The 24,850-nt window shown below is 40.5% G+C and overlaps 1 long non-coding RNA gene across 1 annotated transcript; it reads right to left on the bottom strand.

Annotated features, from left to right (window-relative positions):
- Positions 1-4,503: 4,503 nt before the first annotated feature.
- On the bottom strand, positions 4,504-23,775 carry LOC149437652 (uncharacterized). Its single transcript, XR_016308030.1, has 3 exons — positions 23,664-23,775; positions 13,472-13,517; positions 4,504-4,953 (listed from the first exon to the last, which is right to left on the bottom strand). It is a non-coding gene; the product is annotated as an uncharacterized LOC149437652 (long non-coding RNA).
- Between the last annotated feature and the right edge of the window lie 1,075 nt (positions 23,776-24,850).

Raw genomic sequence — 24,850 nt, 5'->3', positions numbered from 1 at the left:
AGAGAGAGGGAGAGAGATGTATTCCCTTAGTAAATCAGCTCTTTTGTGATATGGACAGAGAGAGATAGAGACAGAGAGGGTAGAGAGAGAAAGAGAGAGAGATATTCACTCCTTTAAAAAATCAGCTCTTTTATGCTGTGGAGGAGGGGGAAGTTGATTTACTAAAACTGAACCATGGTGATGCTGTAGACCCCCCCACCACCACCATATATACATAATAAATACATGCAAGCACATACATTACCATATGTACGCTCATTCAGTGCACTAAAGTCTACTACTCACCACCATCGTCACATAGTCCCCAATCAAAGCATGAATCACTATTGTTTCCTGGCATCTGTCCTTGATTATAACATTGTTTTTCATGGAAATAAAAATAGACAAGTATATATTATTTTTTGTCATTTCTTTTATAATTCTTTGCAATATATAGCACGGCACAAAAAAAAAATGACTGTACATATCAGAATGTTGACAACTCTATCTCATCACTAACAAACATCCTAAAAGGGATGGGGAGCTAAATACTTCTTATTTATTATATTCCATATTTAAAATTTTGGAATTATGGCATACATTCTAAAAATGGCATAGACCACATTGAAAGCTCATTAAAATTCATGATGCCTTACTGATTGTACACCCATGCACATGAAAATGCTTCCACACTGAGTTCTCATATCATGCTCATGCGTGTACCTGACTATCACATCTATTTTTTTTTAAAACTGCCCTCGAGTTTTACCAATGTATTCCTGTTTTGGGACATGGACTATACCTAACTTTATTATTCCTTAGTAAATTAATAATTCACCCAAACAGACAACATGCAAGAGCTGAACCTCTGAGCGCATGAAATAAACTCACATACATGTGAGCACTGTATTTCTGGGAGAGCTGAGAACTAACAAGATAAAAAAAGAAAAGGAAATAAAGCAAGGAAGGAATGAAGACAAACAGCCAAAAGATGGACCTCTGAAGTCTTTACATTTGCACATGCAATAAACTCACATACACATGAGCACTGTATTTCTGGAAGAGCCGACAACTAACTTACCCGTAGTCAAAGAAAGAAAGAACAAAATAAAGAGAGAAAGGAAGGAAGGAAAGAAAGAGAGAAAGGAAGAAAGGAAAGAAAGAAAGGAAAGAAAGGAAAGAAAGGAAAGAAAGAAAGAAAGAAAGAGAAAGAAAAAAGAAAGAAAGAAAGAAAGAAAGAAAGAAAGAAAGAAAGAAAGAAAGAAAGAAAGAAAGAAAGAAAGAAAGAAAGAAAGAAAGAAAAAAAAAGGAAGGAAAGAAATAGAGAAAGAAAGGAAGGAAAGAAATAGAGAAAGAAAGAAAGAAAGAAAGAAAGAAAGAAAGAAAAAAGAAAGAGAGAAAGGAAGGAGAGAAAGGAAGAAAAGAAAGAAAGAGAGAAAGGAAGGAGAGAAAGGAAAGAAATAATTAAATAAAGGGAGAAAGAGAGAAAGGAGAGAAAGAGAGAAAGGAAAGAAAGAGAAAAAGGATGAAAGTAAAGGAAAAGAGAAAGGTAAAAAGAGAGAAATGAAGGAAGGAAAGAAAGAGAAAAAAGAAGAAAGAGAAAAGGAGAAAGGAAATAAAGAGAGAAAGGAAGGAACAAAAGAGAGAGAGAAAGGAAGAATCAGAGAAAGGATAGAAAGAGAAAAAGGAAGGAGGGAAAGAAGGAAGGAAGGAAGGAAGGAAAGAAAAAGAGAGGGAGAGAGAGAGGGGGGGGGAGAGAGAGAGAGAGAGAGAGAGAGAGAGAGAGAGAGAGAGAGAGAGAGAGAGAAGAAAGAAATAGAGAAAGAGAGAAATGAAGAAAGGAAAGAAAGAGATGAAGAAACAGAGAAAGGAAGAAAAGAAAGAAAGAGAGAAAGGAAAAAAGGAAAGAAAGAGAGAAAGGAAAGAAAGGGAGAAAGGAAGAAAGGAGAGAAAGAGAGAAAGGAAAGAAAGAGAGAAATGAAGGAAGGAAAGAAAGGAAAAAAAAGAAGAAATAGAAAATGAAGAAAGGAAATAAAGAGAGAAAAGAAAGAACAAAAGAGAGAGAGAAAGGGAGAAACAGAGAAATAAAATAGAAAATAAAGAGAAAAAATAGGAAATAAAGAGAAAAAGGAAGGAAGGAAGGAAGGGAGGAAGGAAGGAAGGAAGGGAGAAAGGAATGAAGAAAGGAAAGAGAGAAGGGAAGGAAGGAAAGAAAGAAAGAAAGAGAGAAAGGAAGGATCGGAGAAAGGATATAAAGAGAAAAAGGAAGGAGGGAAAGAAGGAAGGAAGGAAGGAAGGAAGGAAGGAAGGAAAGAAAAAGAGAGGGAGAGAGAGAGAGAGGGGGGGGGGGAGAGAGAGAGAGAGAGAGAAGAAAGAAATAGAGAAAGAGAGAAATGAAGAAAGGAAAGAAAGAGATGAAGAAACAGAGAAAGGAAGAAAAGAAAGAAAGAGAGAAAGGAAAAAAGGAAAGAAAGAGAGAAAGGAAAGAAAGAGAGAAAGGAAAGAAAGAGAGAAAGGGAGAAAGGAAGAAAGGAGAGATAGAGAGAAATGAAGGAAGAAAAGAAAGGAAAAAAATGAAGAAATAGAAAATGAAGAAAGGAAATAAAGAGAGAAAGGAAAGAACAAAAGAGAGAGAGAGAAAGGGAGAAACATAGAAATAAAATAGAAAATAAAGAGAAAAAATAGGAAATAAAGAGAAAAAGGAAGGGAGGAAGGAAGGAAGGAAGGAAGGAAGGAAGGAAGGAAGGAAGGGAGAAAGGAATGAAGAAAGGAAAGAGAGAAGGGAAGGAAGGAAAGAAAGAGAGAAAGGAAGGAAGAAAAGAAAAGAAAGAGAGAAAGGAAGGAAGGAAAGAGAGAGAAAGGAAAGAATGTGAGAGAGGAAGGAATGGAAAAAAAGAGAGAAAGAAAGGAAGGAGAGAAAAGAAAGAAAGAAAGAAAGAAAGAAAGAAAGAAAGAAAGAAAGAAAGAAAGAAAGAAAGAAAGAAAGAAAAGAAAGAGAAAATAACAGATAGATTATATTTAGGCGTTAGTAATATCAATTGTTGCCATGTGACAACTTACTTTTTCAGGTATGTTCAGTGTGTTGATATAACACATGCACTAAAACTTTTGTTATCAGAAACGTCAGACTTTTAAACATTTCCATGCAGAAAGTAACCACACCAATCATCAGGAAAGTTGACAACTGGAACAGAAAATTCCAGAGAAGGTAAATCTAAGAGTTACTGCAAAGTATTTACCAAAATGCTGATTTCTGTTACCTCTCCTAATGTATCTAAATGTGTTTTTAGCACAAACTGTATTCCATAAATGTAAAAGAACTGAAAGCTGACAAGGGGAACTAGACCAGTGTGTAATGCTATGTGAAAAAGATACAATAGAAAAAGTGCTATGCAGTGCTATGTGACTACCTACAAACAACCTAAGTGTTCTATAAAAGGGCTGTGTGTACAATAGCAATCTATTATGACCATGTTCACATGTCACTGCCAAAACAAAGGTCCCAAACATAATCCTTGAACTTGACCTTGGTGTCAAATGAAAGTTCAGAATTTTTTTTTGCAGGTAATAATATAGAATGGATCTGGCTTTGTTTTTCGTGAAGACGTTTTCCTTGTCTACAGCCAGTAATTTACTGAAACTGCAGGTGTCACTGTTCGATCTCAAATAGAGCTTGTAGCTGCAATGGATCCAGGATCATAATGTGTGTATTGTACGACAGAAACAAACACAAATGATTTCCTTCTCAACTGGTCAGCATAACACTTATCTCCAGGAGGAATTCATAGTGGATTAAACTTTTTTGTGAAGACACTCTTAAAATACACACTGTAATACTGCCAAATACTTATGTTTAACTACATTCAATATTAAAAAAAAAAAAAAAAAAGTTTTATGCCTTTTTTCCATTTTTTATTCTGATCAGACCCACTGTCAGTCTAAAGATCAGGGCAGGTGAGGGGTGCGGCGGCAAACCTGACTACAGGAGTACAAGCACGCCATTTGTCCTGTATCTCCAAGCAGCAAGACCAAGAATGTAAAGTGACCACAGCAGCACAGATCTGCACATGCATATACAGTATGTAGTATTGAAAGGGTAATATACACTTCAAAGTAGATGTAATCTCAATCTCTAAATTCTCACAGAAGTTTTAAAGTGTTCATGTCATTTTAAAAAATAATTTTCAACATTTTTAAATCTGTAGCTTTAATTAGAATAATACCTGTTCCTGTTATAGAGTGACAAAGCTTTGACCCTGTTTCCTAACTGTTCTCCTCGTTGTCACCCTGTCACAATACATTATAAATGGTCATTTCAACAAACATCAGACAAACGTGATCCACTGTTGTCAACATCAAGAAACTCACCCCAAAAAATGTCATGCAACCATTACTAGAGTGCATGTCTACAGGAAGTGGCTGCGAAGAGGCTGAAGAAGATTTGCAACATCAAGATACAATAAAGGATGAAAAAAAAGGTTAAAATGATTATTTTATTAAAATAAATTAACATCATCTATAATATACAGTGCTTTATAAATCAAAATTTATTTTAGTTGAGGTTCACATCGACTTTAACAAGTGAAATAATACCAGCTATCTACAAAAATGGGATATTTCATTAACCCACCTTACAACATCCAACAAAGCAGGGAAGAGAAGTTGCACATTAAAAGAATCTGGTCATAAGAGAATTATTAGAGCATGTCACTGTTGACTTCTTTCTTGAAAATCTACTTGCCGGCTTCAGTTCTGAGTCACTTATTTGCAGGAAGCATGTAGCAAGTGAAGGCTGGACTTGTCCTGGGTCAGTAACTCAAAGTACAGAATCATTAATTTTTCCAGGGAACTAGTATTTTCTGAAGGAGGTCAGCAGTTAAGCATGACGGAGTGATTTTGGTGATGTCTCTCTTTTTGCCATCGACTAAGCACAAACTCTCGGTTTTGCCTATATAGTCACTTAGATGAAATTTCCTGGAAAAGAAACATTTTTATTTATGAATAAAAGTGTTTTATCAGGGTGTCTTTAGATTATTTCCTGTAGTGTTCTCTGTGATTTTATTTATACTCAGGTGGAGCTATTAATTTACGCTATATAGTTGTGTTCAAAATAATAGCAGTGTGTTGAAAAAAGTGAATAAAGCTCAAAATCCTTCTAATAGCTTTTATTTCCATCCACACAAATGCATTGGGAACACGACACATTCTATCCCAAATCAAAACATGAAGAAAAATATATCAAATTTGTGTTTTTCCTCTAAAAAAAATTGAAGAAAAGTGAGTATTAGACTGTTCAAAAAAATAGCAGTGTTTGTATTCTTCTTTACAAACTCAAACATTCACTATATAAACTGAAAAATGTTTGAAGATTTTGCTTTCCTTTGAATCACTTAATGAATATTTGGTTGTAGTCGCACTGTTTCTGAGAACTGCTGTACATCTGTGTTGCATGGAGTCACCCAACTTCTGGCCCCTGTGAACAGGTATTCCAGCCCAGGATGATTGGACGACATTCCACAGTTCTTCTCTATTTCTTGGTTTTGCCTCAGAAACTGCATTTTTGATGTCACCCCACAAGTTTTTTTATTGGATTAAGATCCGGGGATTGGGTTTGCCACTCCATAACGTCAATCTTGTTGGTCTGGAACCAAGATGTTGCACGTTTACTGGTGTGTTTGGGGTCGTTGTCTTGTTGGAACACCCATTTCAAGGGCATTTCCTCTTCAGCATAAGGCAGCATGACCTCTTCAAGTATTCTGATGTATTCAAACTGATCCATGATCCCTGGTATGCGATAAATAGGCCCAACACCGTAGTATGAGAAACATCCCCATATCATGATACTTGCACCACCATGCTTCACTATCTTCACAGTGTACTGTGGCTTGAATTCAGTGTTTGGGGGTCGTCTGACAAACTGTCTCCGCCCACTAGACCCAAAAAGAATAATCTTACTTTCATCAGTCCACAAAATGTTGCGCCATTTCTCTTTAGGCCAGTCAATGTGCTCTTTGGCAAATTGTAACCTCTTCAGCACGTCTTTTTTTCAGCAGTGGGACTTTGCGGGGGCTTCTTGCAGATAGCTTGGCTTCACATAGGCGTCTTCTCACTACTCACAGTACTCACAGGGAACTTTAGATCTTCTTTGATCTTCCTGGAGCTGATTGTTGGCTGAGTCCTTGCCATTTTGGCTATCCTTCTATCCATGTGAATGGTAGTTTTTTGCTTTCTTCCACATTTCTCAAGTTTTGGTTGCCATTTTAAAGCATTTCCGATTATTTTAGCTGAGCAGCCGATCATTTTCTGTACTTCTTTATATGTTTTCCCCTCTCCAATCAACTTTTTAATCAAGGTACGCTGTTCTTCTGAACAATGTCTGGAACGACCCATTTTCCTTAGAATTTCAGAGAGAAATGCACTGTAACCAGCATGTACAACATTTGCTGCCTTCCTTCTTTAAATAAGGGCAATAATTGCCACCTGTTTTTCAAAGAATGAATGACCTCACTAATAGAACTCCACACTGCTATTATTTTGAACATGCCCCTTTCAATTAGTGATTCAATTATACAGAATCAGCAGCATGCATGTCATGACTGTTGGGTCTGTTGGATTTCTATTACTCTACTACACCTGCTAGTAAATTATTTGCCATGTAGAAATATCATTTCTACCAAAAACATTGATTGATCAGGTTAGTGATGTCTGACTGCTATTATTTTGAACACTGTATATATCGTACTATCACTTCAACCCTTGCCCTCAAGAAGCATACAATCTAAGGTCCATAACTAAAACTCATACATACACATACAGTGCCTTGAAAAAGTATTCCTACCTCTTGAAATTTTCAACATTTTGGGGTGATGAGCAGAACTTCCCTTTTCAGGTGAACTTCTGCTTTTACAGCAACGTTGAACTCTTAAAACAACCCTGTTACCAACTTTAAAAATTGCATAGAAAAATCAAGTATTTTAACTGCTTACTTGCAGTGTTTTTCCTCTCCATACATTACTTTTCTCTGACTTTACTGATTTGCAGAATTTATTTTACTTACCTGAGGCCACTTTCACACCTCAACTCTTGTAGAAGCAAAGACTGATCATCCAAAGTTGCAGTTTGAGTGTGCTACCAACCAGTCTTATTGCTGCCCTTTATCGTAACATCATCAACCCACTGCAGTCTTCTGAGGCCTGTGAGGGCCCCACTTATGGAAGCATCAATGTCACAAGGCAGCAAGATGGGTACCCAAAGAAGGACCTCCCTCTACAGTGCAGAAGAAAGAAAACATAGGGCATGGCATGTCACATGACCAATGATTCAGGCTAAGATTTCTTTTTTTGGGGAGTATTAGCTAGAGGGAGTGGGGTAAAATTTATTAGGAATGGGTCTCTGGTCAGAGCATAGTTTTAAGTGGGGAAGATTTTCCAGGTCACGCAAAACTGTGCTAATCATAGTATCCCTAAACAGTGTTATCTTATGCCTTAGACCGGTGTTAGGTAGGTAGAGCTGAATTCCAGGAGATATTAGATGCCTGAGTAAAGGGACCCACCAGCAACCACCCAGAAGATAAATCAGTTACCAGTAGATTATCCCTGATCTGAAATGATCTTTCAAAATACAATCTTGGGCTCAGATACACAAAGGTTGTTAAGATGGGTTTTTCTTCCCCTAAAAGCTGATTACCACACACATATATTATAGTTATGTCTGTGCATTCATGTTTATGTTTTCTTGCAACTGCATTCATTGAATCAGAACTTTAGCCAAATATAAAAAACACCTTTAGCACAGTTATGTTTTCATTAAAAAGTTATTAAATGTATTTTAAAATTCTGCTGACTGCCTGTGTTTATATTATACTCCCACAATTCCCTGTGTTGGCCTTGCGAGACAACCAAGTTCTATTGCCTTGTGCAAAGCTGCCAGTCTATCATGTTTTCAGGCACTGGGAGATGGAAACATAAGAGAAGCAGCCTCAGGAATGTGGTAATGCCCATTCATAGTATACAGGATACATAAAGGTGATAGAGAAAGCTGTAATGTTACAGCAGCATTGCTATCTAATGTGTGTGAATCTCGAAAGTGACTGAACAGAAATGCAGATATTTTAGAAAGAAAAAAATTGTTCATATATGTGTATTTAATTTTGTAGGCTAGAGTTCTACTTTAAAGGGAGTCTATAGAAGGGGAAAAGGTTCTAAATTGATCAGGGGTAGCACTTACCTTTACATTCTAACATCCAGTGCTGCAGGATGGAAGCTGATTTGCAAATAGGGACTTTCTGATAGTTGCTGATTGAATATTATTATTTGCATGTCCCCCACCCCTACTACCAATAGGATTGTGTCTGCTGGGTCCCAGGCCCTAAACATTGCATGTTAAGTTGAGGGTAATGGCTCTGCATGTTCACCAGTATCTTCTGGAGCTTACTTGGGTAACTGACATCACTGTCCCCTGCCCCTACTACTTGAAGGATCGTGTCTACTGGGTTCCAGGCCTTAAACATTGCATGTTAGGATCAGAGCAGTGGATGTGCATGTTCACCATATCTGCTGGAGCTTACCTAAGTAACTGACATCACTGTCCCCTGCCCCTACTATTGGAAGGATCGTGTCTACTGGTTCCCAGGCCTTGAACATTGCATTTTAGGATGATTAGGATGAGGGCAGTGGATGTGTATGTTCACCAGTATCTGCCGGAGCTTACCTGGGTAACTGACATTACTGTCCCCCGCCCCTACTATTGGAAGGATCGTGTCTACTGGTTCCCAGGCCTTGAACATTGCATTTTAGGATGATTAGGATGAGGGCAGTGGATGTGTATGTTCACCAGTATCTGCCGGAGCTTACCTGGGTAACTGACATTACTGTCCCCCGCCCCTACTATTGGAAGGATTGTGTCTACTGGTTCCCAGGCCTTGAACATTGCATGTTAGGATGAAGGCAGGGGATGTGCATGTTCACCAGTATCTGCCGGAGCTTACTCGAGTAACTGACATCACTGTCCCCTACCCCTACTACTTGAAGGATCGTGTCTACTGGGTCTCAGGCCTTGAACATTGCATTGTAGAGGAAGATGAAAGAAAGAGCGCACAAACCTTGCGCATTACCTCAATAAATAGTGACTAATTTTATTAATAAGGAAATATACTCACAAAATGATTGTATAACAGGCATAAGTAACCATAATCCAAACAAGGTTACAGGTAAATAAAAAAGGGGGGGTATGAAGGCTAACGCGTTTCGAAGGGTGTTTGTTGGACTAAACAGGCTGAACTGCTGTAATACTGACACTCAGTGGCTGAATATCTCCTTGCCATGGGAACTCTGCCATACTGAAGTTTCTATCTGCCAAACCCAGCTCTGATGAAGAAGGGAGCACCCTTCGAAACGCGTTAGCCTTCATACCCCCCCTTTTTGATTTACCTGTAACCCTGTTTGGATTATGGTTACTTATGCCTGTTATACAATCATTTTATATTTCCTTATTAATAAAATTAGTCACTATTTATTGAGGTAATGCGCAAGGTTTGTGCGCTCTTTCTTTCATCTTCCTCTACAGTTTTATTAAGCTTCCCCAGCTTCATGATAGAGCTGCACAACCTCTGATCACCAGCGGATGAATACACAACACGCTGCTTGTCACTAACGCCTGTTTGATCTGAGTCCTTGAGCGCAGGAGATAATGGATCTTTCTTGAACATTGCATGTTAGGCTACTTTCACACTGATCCACCGCAAAAACGCATAGGTCGTTTTACCGCATCTTTGCTACATTTTTAAAGTGTTTTTGCCGCGTTTTTTATTTTCCAATCGTTTTTATTGAAAATGTTTCAAGTTACAAATAGTGCCAAAGACAAATGTCATGTTATAGCACAAAATGTCAACTAACACATAAGAACATCTGTTTTAACAAACAGACATATCTTAGGAAAACAGAAGATCTGTGCGAAATTACCTGGTTAGGTCAAATAGAAACTACCCAGCATTGACTCCACCAGATACATGAGAGTCATTGGCAGGGGCAGACTGACCATTTGGAAACTTGGGCACTGCCCGAGGGCCCGGGGTCAGTAGGGGGCCCTATGAGATGCCCCTGGTACCTTTTTCATAGGTTTTTTTGAGTTTGGGCAAGGACACAGGGGCTCCGTGATCCCCTATTGCCGGGGGCCCCATGAGTTGTCAGTCCGCTCCTGGTCATTGGTTGTAGCTTCATGAATCACACAGAATGAACATTAAGGAAAACATGACAGAAGTTGTAGAACGAGCCAACAATAGGCTCTTTGATAACACCCTGGAGGAGGGGTGAAACGCATCAGTCAAACGTACTTCCGGTTTCCTATGCTGAGCGTGTGATGTCATATCCGATGCTGCCAGTTTGGTTTACTTTCTGGAATCCATTTTACGCTAGGAAGTCTGTTTTGGAGGATTTTGTCAATTGGCGATTAATTTTAAGTTATAATGTGAGTAGATTGAGCGCTATTTATTCAATTAAAAGTCTTTGCAATATTGCACTATTGGTTCTCCTTTGTCTTCCTATATACATCGTTATGAGGGGAAATCCCTTTTTGATGTTGGATATAAGGAAGCTCTTGTATATGGAGGAGGCTACGGAGAGGAAATTTTCCCTGAGAATTGGAGCAGAATATTGTATCCATAAAGTGCACTTTATTCTTATCTCTGGTGAGTGCGGAATACATCAGTATTCACAGGAAGGTGTGGATCCGTGGAGACGTTTCTTTGTATTACACTTATCCTAAATTTTTTTGGAGCACTATTTGCATGTTTAAAGGGGACTTTCTTTGTTTTTGGTTTCATCACTTTTTGTATTTGGACACAAATTTTATATTTTTTTCATTTTGGTGGTTTTGGACATTTATTTTATAACTACAGCATTTATTATGATTTGTGTATAATTATTTTTGATTCATTTCATGTTTTGCGCTGTTTTATTGTTTCACTGATTTTTTGATTTTTATCAATCTTTTTGATTCTTATCAAGGCACAACAGCATTCACTTTCAAATTTTTCACACAGTTCTTGTGGAGCAAGTTGTTTTTGTTTTAGCAAAAATAGGCTCACCTAGCCCCAGAAAACTCAGGAAAAAAATGGGGACAGTAAAAAGTAAGAAAAAGAAGTAGGTGAAAACAAGGAGAGAAGAGTGTCGAATCGGGAAATATAAGGCACAGAAATGTATTGAATCCTTTGCCGCATTTTTTTTAAAGGACACATGACTTAAAACTGCACCAAAAATGCTTCTCAGAGGCGTTTTTCAGACATTTTCCATTTATTTCAATGGGAAGAGGCGTTTTTGGGGCTTTTTTTTTTAACTCCCCAAACATGCCCCAAAAATGAGTTTTTACGCCGCACCACAAGTGCAACACCTCAGTGTGAAATCATACAGAGATATACATTCACATACAGTGGGGATCGAAAGTTTGGGCACCCCAGCTAAAAATTTGTATTAATGTGCATAAAGAAGCCAAGGAAAGATGGAAAAATCTCCAAAAGGCATCAAATTACAGATTAGACATTCTTATAATATGTCAACAAAAGTTAGATTTTATTTCCATCATTTACACTTTCAAAATAACAGAAAACAAAAAAATGGCGTCTGCAAAAGTTTGGGCACCCTGCAGAATTTATAGCATGCACTGCCCCCTTTGGCAAGTATCACAGCTTGTAAACGCTTTTTGTAGCCAGCCAAGAGTCTTTCAATTCTTGTTTGAGGTATCTTTGCCCATTCTTCCTTACAAAAGTCTTCCAGTTCTTTGAGATTTCTGGGCTGTCTGTCACACACTGCTCTTTTAAGGTCTATCCATAGATTTTCAATGATGTTGAGGTCAGGAGATTGTGAAGGCCATGGCAAAACCTTCAGTTTACGCCTCTTGATGTAATCCCCCGTGGATTTCGAGGTGTGTTTAGGATCATTATCCATTTGTAGAAGCCATCCTCTCTTTAACTTCAGCTTTTTCACAGATGGCATCAAGTTACCATCCAAAATTTGCTGAAATTTTATTGAATCCATTTTTCCTTCTACTCGTGAGATGTTCCCTGTGCCACTGGCTGCAACACAACCCCAAAGCATGATTGATCCAACCCCATGCTTAACAGTTGGACAGAGGTTCTTTTCATTAAATTCTGTGCCCCTTCTTCTCCAAACGTACCTTTGCTCATTCCGGCCAAAAAGTTCAATTTTAACCTCATCGGTTCACAGAACTTGTTTCCAAAATGCATCAGGCTTGTCTATATGTTCATTTGCAAAGTTCAAACGATGATTTTTGTGGTGAGGACGTAGAAGAGGTTTTCTTCTGATGACTCTTCCATGAAGACCATATTTGTACAAGTATCTCTTTATAGTGGAATAGTGTACCACAACTCCAGTGTCTGCCAGATCTTTCTGGAGGGATCGTGCAGTCAAACGTGGGTTTTGAATTGTTTTTCTCACAATCCTGCGAGCTGTTCTGTCTGATATTTTTCTTGGTCTTCCAGATCTTGCTTTAACTTCCGCTGTTTCTGATGACTGCCATTTCTTAATTACATTCCGAACAGAGGATATTGACATCTGAAAACACTTTGCTATCTTCTTATAGCCTTCTCCAGCTTTGTGAGCGTCAACTATTTTCAGTTTCAGTTTTCTAGACAACTGCTTAGAAGAACCCATGGTGCTGATTGTTGGGGCAAGGTCAGATGAGTCTGGGCATTTAAAACCTTTGAGATTGACATCATCTGGTCTTCCCAGACGATGATTGAGAACAATCCATGACACTGGCAGGTCTCAGCTTGGCAAAGGGGGCAGTGCATGCTATAAATTCTGCAGGGGGCCCAAACTTTTGCAGATGCCATTTTTTTGTTTTCTGTAATTTTGAAAGTGTAAATGATGGAAATAAAATCTAACTTTTGTTGACATATTATAAGAATGTCTAATCTGTAATTTGATGCCTTTTGGAGATTTTTCCATCTTTCCTTGGCTTCTTTATGCACATTAATACAAATGTTTAGCTGGGGTGCCCAAACTTTCGATCCCCACTGTACATAGGGAAGCAGTTTTCTTGAGCTTTTCAGGTGCTTTTTTTAACGCAAAAATGCTTGAAAAACTCCTCAGTTTGAAAGTAGCCTTAGGATGAGGGCAGTGGATGTGTATGTTCACCAGTATCTGCTGGAGTTTGCCAGGGTAACTGACATCAGTGTCCCCCACCCCTGCTACTGAAAGGATCATGTCTACTGGGTCCCAGGCCTTGAGCATTGCATGTTAGGATGAGGGCAGTTCACCAGTACCTGATGTGGAGATTGCATGGATAACTGACATCAATTACATCAATCTCCTTCAGGCAAAAGTGTTCAAGACTAGCTATTGGCTGCTAAATTAGAGCACTGTAACATGGAGATACATACTCCCTCATACCCAAATCCCCCACGTCATAAGAGGAACAGATCTTGTGCTCCAATGGAGCAGAAAGGTGATGAAGGAATGTGAATTTTTGAGTTTACCTTGCAGAAGGAGAGGCATTGATGACAGTGATGGTGGCTTCCGTGTCTATGTTTAGGAAAAAAAGAAAAAAAGCAATGATCTCCATACTAGGCACAAGGTCTTACATAGTTAGTCTGGCTGAAAAAAGACAAAAGTCCATACAGTTCAACCATTAAAAAAAAAAAAAAAAGTTATAATCCTATACCCACAGTTGATACAGAGGAAGGCAAAAAATCCAGCAAAGCATGATCCAATTTGCTCCTGCAGGGAAACAAATTCCTTCCTGATCCCCCGAGAGGCAATCGGATATTCTCTGGATCAACTCTACCTATAAATGTGAGGTACCTTAAATAAAAACTAAAATTATAACAGGCAGCAGTACCAGGGGCGGACTGACAACTCATGGGGCCTCCGGGCAATAGGGGATCATGGGGCCCCCGTGTCCTTGTCCAAACTCAAAAAAGCCTATGAAAAAGGTACCGGGGCATCTCATGGGGCCCCCTACTGACCCCGGGCCCTCGGGCAGTGCCCGAGTTTCCAAATGGTCAGTCCACCCCTGAGCAGTACACACAATACCCACAAACAGATACAGAAATACTGTAAAAATGTAAACACAGTTTAATGCGCTAACCATTTACAAAATTATCTATCAATATAATCATGCAAAATTAGTGCAAAAGTGACACGTGCATAAAAAATAAATAAAATATAGAACTTTTCACATTTTTATTTATTTACTATGCACGTCACTTTTGCACTAATTTTGCACAACTATAATGATAGGTTATTTTGTAAATGGTTAGCATATTATACTTTTCTTATTTTTATATCTATGTTTAACAGCAGCATAGTACAGCAAGGAACATTTAAATTGAAAAAAAAAAGTATAAACTCAGATCACTGGGGACTTGTTTACACCTAGTAAGATGATCAGCATTCATGAATGCAAACTTAACACATTGGCACATAGAAAACAAGTGTTTTCTATGTGTCCTGTTTAAGCTATACAAACGAATTGGTGTGTGTTGGATAAAAATGCAGCATATCTGCAATTCTACAGAGCACACAACAACCCGTTAGAAGGTACAGCAGTATGTTGCAAGAGTTGAATATAGTGTCATTTTCTGAGATTTTAATAAAGTTTAAAAAGGAAAAAAAAAGTAAACAGTGCAATGTGTTATAATGCATTGCACTGCCCCTACAGAAAGTTACACAGAGCATAATGCATGCCCACTGGTGTAAATGGACACTTAGGCCCCATGTATACGGGACACTTCTGAACGATGGAAACTGACTGCTGAAAAACGTAGGTTAAAAAATGTCTGTTTAGCAGCGTTTCCATAATGCGTTTCTGTGCGTTTAAAGGCATTTTTAAAGATAAGCACAGGAGAACCTCCCAAATGCCCAGAATGCACTGAAAAGTGGTAAATTATTAACTATTTCAGACTGTTTCAGAGAAATATAGAGAGTAGAAGCAGAGACAGCAGTATGTGTTGACATTAGCTTAGATGTGAGTTGCTCATTAACATTTCTTTTGTTTCCAAGGGTGGGAAAGGTGTCTGGTGGAAGAAGTCATTAAGGTCACCTGGCAGGGGGTCTTCATGAGGAATTTGAGGTGTGAATGGTCATTAACATATCTTTTGTTTCCAAGGGTGGGGGAGGTCTGAGGTGTGAATTGGTCATTACAATGTGTACCAAGCTTGGTAGGAACATCCTGTTTTCAGTGTTTTGTCCATCTGATTACCTTGAAAACGCTTTGCATGCATTTTTCATGATGAAAAAAGGCTCTGGACAGCATCAGGAACTGGAGGAGTTAAAAAAAATTTTCAGACGCAAAAGCTTATAAACAAGATTTTCCGCATTTAGCATTTTGCGTTTGAAACGCTGATAAAATCAACTGCTGAACGTAAGTTTTCTGCATTCAAAAAAACAACTGAAACTCAAATGCCTGTTAACGACTGTAAATGAAGATGTGTACATGGACACATAGGAAAACATTAGGGGGAGTTCAGGGGCTGCTGAAAAAAACGCTGAACAGCTCCTAAACGTGAGTTTATCAGCTGCAGTGTACATGAACCCTAAAGGCAATGAATGCAGCACCATAGAAAACAATTGACTTTTTTAGAGTTCATTTGAATGCTGCATTAATTGCATATAAAAATGTATATGAGACCTTAAAAACAAGAATGGGCAACATCAAAAAATCCAGGAATTTTATTGTGAACTTGACCAGTGTTTAAATTCAGGAATGTTTCCATCGACAAACATTTTCATGGACAAATCTGCACAACTTGGTTGGTCCCTAGAAATGAAGAATATTGGCTAATATTTTCGACAGTTCCAGTTTGTCTGAGCCTAATCTAAGGCAAGTGAGAAGTGCATAGCACAGCTAACCACTCTATTTATAACATAATTATGTTTAGCCAACAGGAGTACAAGTAAATTTCACATGAAGTAAAATGTCAACTTTTAAAGCTTTTTTTTTCCCCCGATCAAACCCCGGAGCTCGGCGAAGGCCAAGCAGGTGTATACAAAAATGCTGATTTAATCCATCAGATGCTAAGCATAAGGGATTATTTGCTGTTATTTGCAATTAGCGAGGATATCATCATGCATAAGCAGGCCTGACTATAAGCATGCATGGGCAGAAAATCGTTCTTTCACATCTACACATATCTATTTATATTTAAAGGGACATCACCAATCTGATATGGAACAGGATATGTATTTTCATGTTTACATAGAGCCAGGGGTGGACTGACTATTTGGAAACTCGGGCAGTGCCCGAGGGCCTGGGGTCAGTAGGGGGCCTCATGAGATGCCCCTGGTACCTTTTCCATAGGCTTTTTTGAGTTTGAGCAAGGACACAGGGGCCCCATGATCCCCTATTGCTCGGGGGCCCCATGAGTTGTCAGTCTGCCCCTGCATAGAGCTATAGTTTTGCTGACCAGCAGATGGACCTAATTAAAATCTGTTTTATTTTTTATTAAATTGAAGTGCATGTATTTACAGACATACCGTATTTTTCGCTCCATAAGACGCACTTTTTTCCCCCAAAAAAAGGGGGGAAAATATCAGTCCGTCTTATGGAGCGAATATGGAGCGGCCAGTACGGTATTTCCACCGCCGCCGTGTCAGAATACCGGGCCAGCCGCTCAGCTCTGCAGCGGGACCTTACCTGTTCCTCTATCCAGCGGCGCACTGTCTTCCCAGCTTCTGTAGTGTGCGTGACAGCCGGGTGCCAAGTGTGCATGCGCAAGAAGCATGCTCTTTGTGAATGGTAAGGCGGTACCTGGGACACATGACAGATCCTAGAAGCCGCCGGACCAATCACAAAGCGCAGCGCTTCTTGCTCATGCACACTGGGCACCCGGCTGTCAAGCCAAGCGCCCACACTACAGAAGCCGGGAAGACAGCACGCGGCTGGATAGAGGAACAGGTAAGATCAAAGAACAACTCCGCGGAAGAAAGAGTGGGTGCCTGTCAAATTCAGGTACACGCCCCCCCCCCCTCTCCCCAAAGGTCAGCAGTCATCTCCTGTACTGTCCGCAGTCTCTGGTCATCCCCTGTACTGTCCGCAGTCTCTGGTCATCCCTGTACTGTCCGCAGTCTCTGGTCATCCCCTGTACTGTCCGCAGTCTCTGGTCATCCCTGTACTGTCCGCAGTCTCTGGTCATCTCCTGTACCATGTCCGCAGTCTCTGGTCATCTCCTGTACCATGTCCGCAGTCTCTGATCATCTCCTGTACTATGTCCGCAGTCTCTGGTAATCTCCTGTACTATGTCTGCAGTCTCTGGTCATCTCCTGTACTATGTCCTCAATCTCTGGTCATCCCTGTACTGTCCGCAGTCTCCGGTCATCCCCTGTACTGTCTGCAGTCTCTGGTCATCTCCTGTACTGTCTGCAGTCTCTGGTCATCTGCTGTACTGTCTGCAGTCTCTGGTCATCTCCTGTACTGTGTCCGCATTTTCTGATCATCTCCTGTACTATGTCGGCAGTCTCTGGTCATCTCCTGTACTATGTCGGCAGTCTCTGGTCATCTCCTGTACTGTGTCTGCAGTCTCTGGTCATCTCCTGTACTGTGTCTGCAGTCTCTGGTCATCTCCTGTACTTTGTCGGCAGTCTCTGGTCATCTCCTGTACTATGTCTGCAGTCTCTGGTCATCTCCTGTACTGTCTGCAGTCTCTGGTCATCTGCTGTACTGTCTGCAGTCTCTGGTCATCTCCTGTACTGTGTCCGCATTTTCTGATCATCTCCTGTACTATGTCCGCAGTCTCTGGTCATCTCCTGTACTATGTCTGCAGTCCATTAGTTCAGAATTTTTTTTTCCTGTTTTCTGCCTCTAAAACCTAGGTGCGTCTTATGGTCAGGTGCGTCTTATGGAGCGAAAAATACGGTAAATGGGGCCCCCACAACATTATGTAGCTGTCTCTGGCTACAATGAAAGGAACCTTATCTATATGTTGCTTTATAATTCCCTACAGGTGCAGTGACACACAGGAGATACATATTTGCCCAGTGGATCTCCTATAGATATTTTTTCAAGCACCACATACCTAATGCCCCGTACACACGATATGAAAATCATCTGAAAAATTTAGCGGAACCACTGATCGAATGATTTTCTCTTAGTTGATCAGCAGGATGTTTTAACCGATAACGATATTGTGAACGAAAAAATCAGGTTGAACAACAGTGAAATATTTTGTTGTTTCGCATAGGAATGACCGATTTTCTATGCAGTGGTATGATGGTCCGGTCGTACGAAAAAAATCTATCAAGCGCTATCACGCATGAGTGGAAACAGAAGATGACCCGGATGTTTATGTCCAAGGAATCTTCGTAAACACGAACGAAAAATCCAAATGTTAAAAGTAGATTGGCCTAATGAGATGATGAAACCAGAATTCTGCACAATATATTTGATGTATCACTATTTATGTATATAGGTGATGTAATAAACGATATTATACTCATTGCTGGTAATTGTGTATATCGCTCGTTCTGGCCGGAAGGGCGTGGCTACAAGGTCACACACACACCGCATCACCTCCACTTGTACGGAAGACGTCAATACTACGTATTGCCCAACGAACAATTTTTTTAGATTGGTTAATGTGGGTCACGATTTCGACCAACAAACGAACGCCTCTTGGTCGTCGGATGACCGATCGGTTGATTTTCTGATCGTGTATTCCCACCTTTAGTGTATATAACCTAGTTACAATAATCTCCTATAAACTTTAACCAATTAATGTCATTTAAAAGTCATTTTCAATATTTTTAAATCTGCAACTTTGTTGATCCTGCATTGTTCAGACACTTTCTGCTGAGCGTAGTCAACTTGTTACATGGTCTTATAATAAAGACAAGTGGGAGAAGCTACACAGGCATCGTTCATTATTGTCACCATCAGGAAACTTGCCCTGAGAAATGCTGTGCAGCCATTACTGGAGTGCATATGCACAGGATGTGGCTGCAAAGAGGCTGTGGGCTATCAGCAGCGCTAGGATGCAACAAAGGATGAAAAAAGGTAAAAACATTTTATGGAAACAAATGCTAATTGTTTAAGATGCACGGTGCAAAGAGCATTATAAGGACTCTTGCACACGGTACTGATGTTTGAGCGTCTGCTTCTTTTGAATGTAATTTCAGACACTTTTTTGTGTGTATTTATGTGCATATTTGTGCTTGTTTGCGCATTTGGGCGCACAATATACTGTTAGGAAAAATTGATTAATATTTATGTGCATATGCACATATTTGTGCGCAGGCAGCGTAAATTACTGACCAAAAATGCTAATTTTCTCTTGTTTTTTTTACTGCGGAATACGCGGTGCTTATTTATGCGCCTGTATCCAAAGGCACACTGTAGATAATGGACTACATTTTACCTCGGTAAAAAAAAAAACTGTACGAAAATTTTTAAAGCTGCAGTGTGCAAGAGGCCTAAATGTAAATTGTGGGGCATCAAGTGGCTAAGTGGTTAGAACTTTCACTAGGCAGCACTAGAGTTGTTAGTTCAAATTCCAACCAGGGGCGGACTGACAACTTATGGGGCCCCTGGGCAATAAGAGATCATGGGGCCCCTGTGTCCTTGCCCAAACTCAAAAAAGCCTATGAAAAAGGTACCAGGGGTATCTCATGGGGCCCCCTACTGACCCTGGGCCCTCGGGCAGTGCCCGAGTTTCCAAATGGTCAGTCCGCCCCTGATTCCAACCATGGCACCACCTGCCTGGAGTTTGAATGTTCTCCCTGTGCCTGTTTGGATTTCCCTCCACCTTCCAAAGACGTGCTGGTAAGTTAATTGGCTTCTGTCTAAATTGGCTCTAGTATGTATATGAATGTGAGTGTAAAGCGTTGTGTAAATTGACAGCACTATATAAGTACCTGTAATAATAATTCAGCTAGGGTTTACGTTAAGGCTAGGTTCATACTACTGTCTATTGGAACACGGGCAAAATCACATGCTTTCCCGACATACACGCACAGAAATGCACTGACCTTTAGCAGATGGACGCACAGTGCTATGAATTGTTATTGGCACACATCTGCTAACATACGTGTCAAGCAGTGGCACAATGTGTTTTTGGAAAAGGGTCAGGGACTTATTTTCTGTGTTTCTCGTGCGCAGGCAGCCCATTGAAATAAACAGGCTGCCCTACACACAATGCACACTTGTTTGGTCACACTTCTAGGTGTGAACTCAGACTAAAACCCAATGTTTGGAAAAAGATCTCTCTGGGAGATTTTATGAACAAAAAAGCTGCTCTGACTGCTATACCCACCTCTACTTGGCGATTCCTCCAATGAGAATGATGGCTAGTGCATTTTAACCCTCTTCCTGTGTGTGCAGGGTGTCGTGGGACTACCCTACAATGTAAAGACTGTCATTGACATCATAATGTCAGCGACTCTCTCTGCATCGAGGACCACCCACCACTGCCTTAAAGGCATCCGTGAAAAGACAAGTATAAAATCTAACAATACATGCAAAGGATGGGGGGGCTTCTGGGTATCAAACAGGGAAGGACTAGGGGACAAAAGCCCAGAATTAAGCATTAAAGTGGTAGCAAACTCTGCTTTATTGACTTGTACCTACAGGAAATCCTATACTATTGCTTACTTGAAGGTACAATGAATACCAGCCAAACATGTACCGTTTAGGAGATGTTCACATTTCAGTGGCCGATGATGTCACTGGCGCATGCGCATTCTGCTCTAAATGGATAGCTCACTCAAGAATGTCATCCAGTAACAGCAATGTGCCACAACTGTGACTCCCGTGCGCATGTGCGTAGTGATGCCATTGCAGCCTGGTCATTCAAAGGGCCGAAGAGAGTGAACCCAGAAGGAAGACTGGGTGAGATAGAAGCACCAGAAGACTGGATGAAGATAACAGCACCAGAAGACTGGGTGGGATAGAAGCACCAGAAGACTGGATGAAGATAGAAGCAGCAGCAGACTGGGTGAACATAGAAGCACCAGAAAACTGGGTGAGATAGAAGCACCGGAAGACTGGGTGAAGATAGAAGCACCAGAAGACTGGGTGAAGATAGAAGCATCAGAAGTCTGGGTGAAGATAGAAGCACCAGAAGACTGGGTGAGTTAGAAGCACCAGAAGACTGGGTGAGATAGAAGCACCAGAAGACTGGGTGAAGATAGAAGCACCAGAAGACTGGAAGAAGATAGAAGCACCAGAAGACTGGGTGAGATAGAAGCACCAGAAGACTGGGTGAGATAGAAGCACCAGAAGACTGGATGAAGATAGAAGCACCAGAAGACTGGGTGAAGATAGAAGCACCAGAAGAGTGGGTGAAGATAGAAGCACCAGAAGAGTGGGTGAAGATAGAAGCACCAGAAGACTGGGTGAAGATAGAAGCACCAGAAGACTGGGTGAAGATAGAAGCACCAGAAGACTGGAAGAGGATAGAAGCACCAGAAGACTGGCTGAAGATAGAAGACTGGATGAAGACAGAAGCACCAGAAGACTGGGTGAAGATAGAAGCACCAGAAGACTGGGTGAAGATAGAACCACCAGAAGACTGGGTGAAGATAGAAGACTGGGTGAAGATAGAAGCACCAGAAGACTGGATGAAGATAGAAGCACCAGAAGACTGGATGAAGATAGAAGCACCAGAAGACTGGGTGAAGATAGAAGACTGGGTGAAGATAGAAGACTGGGTGAAGATAGAAGGACCAACAGTTGCGACAGAATGCAGCCGGAGGGCTTTGTTTTACTGTAAGTCTGTCATAACGTGCTAGTATGCGGTGCACTATCGGGGCCCACATTTTTTGTTTTCTATTCAAGGATTTTACTACCTCTTTAAAGTGGATGTAAATTCTTAAACTACCTGTTACCTCTTTCACCTTTCCAGGTACAACACTGTTATTCTGCCCATTTCATGTGAGCCCAGCCTGTTGTTTACATGCCCCTTAGGGTGTGTCATCAGGCAGACTGGGCTCACAGTACTCCAGGACTGAGCAGCACTCATGCATCATTAGATGACAATGATTAGTCCTGGAGGAATACTTGCCCCCTGCTGCCACCAGAAGAAGGAGAAGCTGCAGTGATGACACTGGACTGGCAAGAAACAGGAAGACGGGGCGCATCTTACCAGAGTGTTGATCACTGAGTGTAATGGGTCTAACTGGTGTTTATTGGACAGACCAATCATTTTTAGGCACCTTGCACATCATCATTTGGAAAAGTTATCTAATATACAGCTATACATGTACAATATTCTAAACCAGGTTAGGACCAGGAAAGCAAGAACGTGCACTATGTAAGGGCCAGTGTCAATTCGCTTCAGAACTGCTGCTCTCTCCATACAAATCTATGGTAATGCAAAGTAGCTTGAAACAGGTCAAAGGCAGGTCAGAAGCAGGTCAAAGGCAGGTCAAATGCACATGCAATGAATTGTGAATGATCTCAGAAGCATCTCAAATGCTCACTGCATTGGCTGCCCAAAGCCCATTGACATTGGCCTTTGGAGGCTGAACTTTAGGCAGATATAACATATAGATAATAAATAATACAACTCTGCATTGATAAATTATATACAAGCTGTGTAAGTTCCTGAGTTTGACTTGACATCAGCCTATGGATGTTCCTGTACATCAGAGCATAGACTGGGGGAGGAAGAATCAGAACAAAAAGCCAATAGATTGTACTGCGGTGCAAGGTATATACTGACAGGAGAAGAGAGCAGAGAGGCTGCTGTGCCTCCTTTACTGCCATGGACTGGGGGAGAGAAAAGACCTGTAAACGTTACATAATTGCAGCAGAGAAAAAATCAGGTCCCCTGACGTATCAGATGGGGGTGATGTGTGGCAAAGCAGTGTAAATCCCAGGACTGAATGGATAGAATTACAAATCCTTTGGCATGTAAAACAGCTCCTGCATATGGATTTATTATATGTTTAGCTATTTGCCTGGAGTCAGGGGCGGACTGACCATTTGGAAACTCAGGCACTGCCCGAGGGCCCGGGGTCAGTAGGGGGCCCCATGAGATGCCCCTGGTACCTTTTTCATAGGCTTTTTTTGAGTTTGGGCAAGGACACAGGGGACCCATGATTCCCTATCACTCGGGGCCCCATGAGTTGTCAGTCCGCCCCTGCCTGGAGAACAGCTTTAAAGCTTAGTTTACACTTGTGGTTGGGGGGAATTGAGGGTGGTAAAAGCACACGGTTAGGCCACGTTTTTACAACCCACCAACTGCACCTCTAAGCTGCAAAGGCTGCCATATAGGATTATACACAAGCGGCAAAAATTATACCAACGCAACTCTTTCTGCCCTGCAAATATGTGCAATGCACACAAATTAGAGGGCTGCAGGATTTTAGGGGTTAAAACAAATGGGTAAGGAGGCAATATTACACCTTCTCACTGCTTCTCAAATGTCCTCTGAAGAGCAATCTAAAGCAGATCTCAAAACTTGTGTGTCTGCAGTCTCCAGTGCTGAAAATCAAGTTCTGGTTTTGTACTACGTGTGCCTCAACATTTTTATCTATATTCTGTGCCAAGGGGGAACCTACTGTAGGTGTAGGACATCCCTGTTGCTTAGGCTTTTTTTTTTTTTATAAGAGCCCCAATGTTAACCTTTTAAAAAATTCAGCCCTGTTCCTCTTTTAGTCCAGTAATGATACTGCATCATTTTTTTTTCTCTGAAAATCATATTTTTAGCAAGTTACAATATTCTCATTACCCACCTCTGCTTACAGATTTTCCCCCACCTGGACGAGCTGACTTCAAAGCTTGCAGCCTGTTAAATGACACTGATTAGCACACTATGTTAACATTTATGATACTCCATGGAGTTTCTTTTGATGCTTAATGCAAACACCACATTTCCACAATTATAAACTGCCTCTGCATTCCAGAGTGATATATGCTGATTTATTTATCTAAGCTCTGGCGCCTTCTTTGCCTGCTTGGCGTTTGCGTCTTCATATCTGTAAATACAAATGCAGCAAAAATACATGCAATATATTTATTTGTAGATATTCTTTAACACAATGTTCTCATAAAGCACAATAATTTACCAGCAATTTAAAAACAGGTAAATTTGCAGGAGGTTTTTCAAACTGGGGATTATATATTCACAATCAGCAAAAATTGTACCCTAAAATACAACCCCAAATCTGCGCTAAGAGAAATAAACACCAAAAGAAAAGCAGCTGGACATCGTACCCTGATACCAGGCACCTCATAAATAGTGTACAAATAAAGTGCAGTGCTTATATCAATGAAACAAAATTCATGTACAATGTAAAAATAATAGTGAAAAATGATTGATAATTAATCTCAGAATGTTCATTAGTGAAGTATCAAATGGTGAGATCAAAGCAGAACAGTCCCCAAATGTCGTGGTGAGATAGAAAGACTTCCAAGGATAGCCAATGTGACACTAACCACTTGCATGCAAGGCTTACTGGAAGATATGTGACCCCCTGCTAAGAGTGGTCAATCTGCGCTTTTTATAGGTGACATCCAGGAAAATGGATGGTAAGAATCATCATCTGGACACACAAAGAAGAGATTGATAACCCTCCCAACCCGATCTCCCTATATATAATGGCTCCAACCAAAGAAGTTGTGAGACCAGAGCTCGTGACGTTAAACATGTAATAAAAGATTTCTCCACTTTTTAAAGCTACAAAAATCCAAAATTTATTGACATATAAAATGCACTCATATGGTAAAAGGCATAACTCAGCGTATACAAGCACTAGAAACAGATCTTTCCAGCATCCAAAATGGCCGCAGGCCAGGCATACATGCATGGTTGCGTGTGTGAGTGGCTCCATCCTACACGTTTCGTCAACAATGAATACATTTTGTTTCATTCATTTAAGCGCTGCACTGTATTTGTACATTAATTGTACCTTCTTAAAGA

This window comes from Staurois parvus, unplaced genomic scaffold (genome assembly GCF_062004578.1).
Source record: "Staurois parvus isolate SC_StPar_1 unplaced genomic scaffold, SC_StPar_1.0 ptg001276l, whole genome shotgun sequence".
Lineage (NCBI taxonomy): Eukaryota > Metazoa > Chordata > Amphibia > Anura > Ranidae > Staurois > Staurois parvus.
Note: the sequence above shows the minus strand (reverse complement) of the source record. Positions and strands in the feature narration are given on the sequence as shown.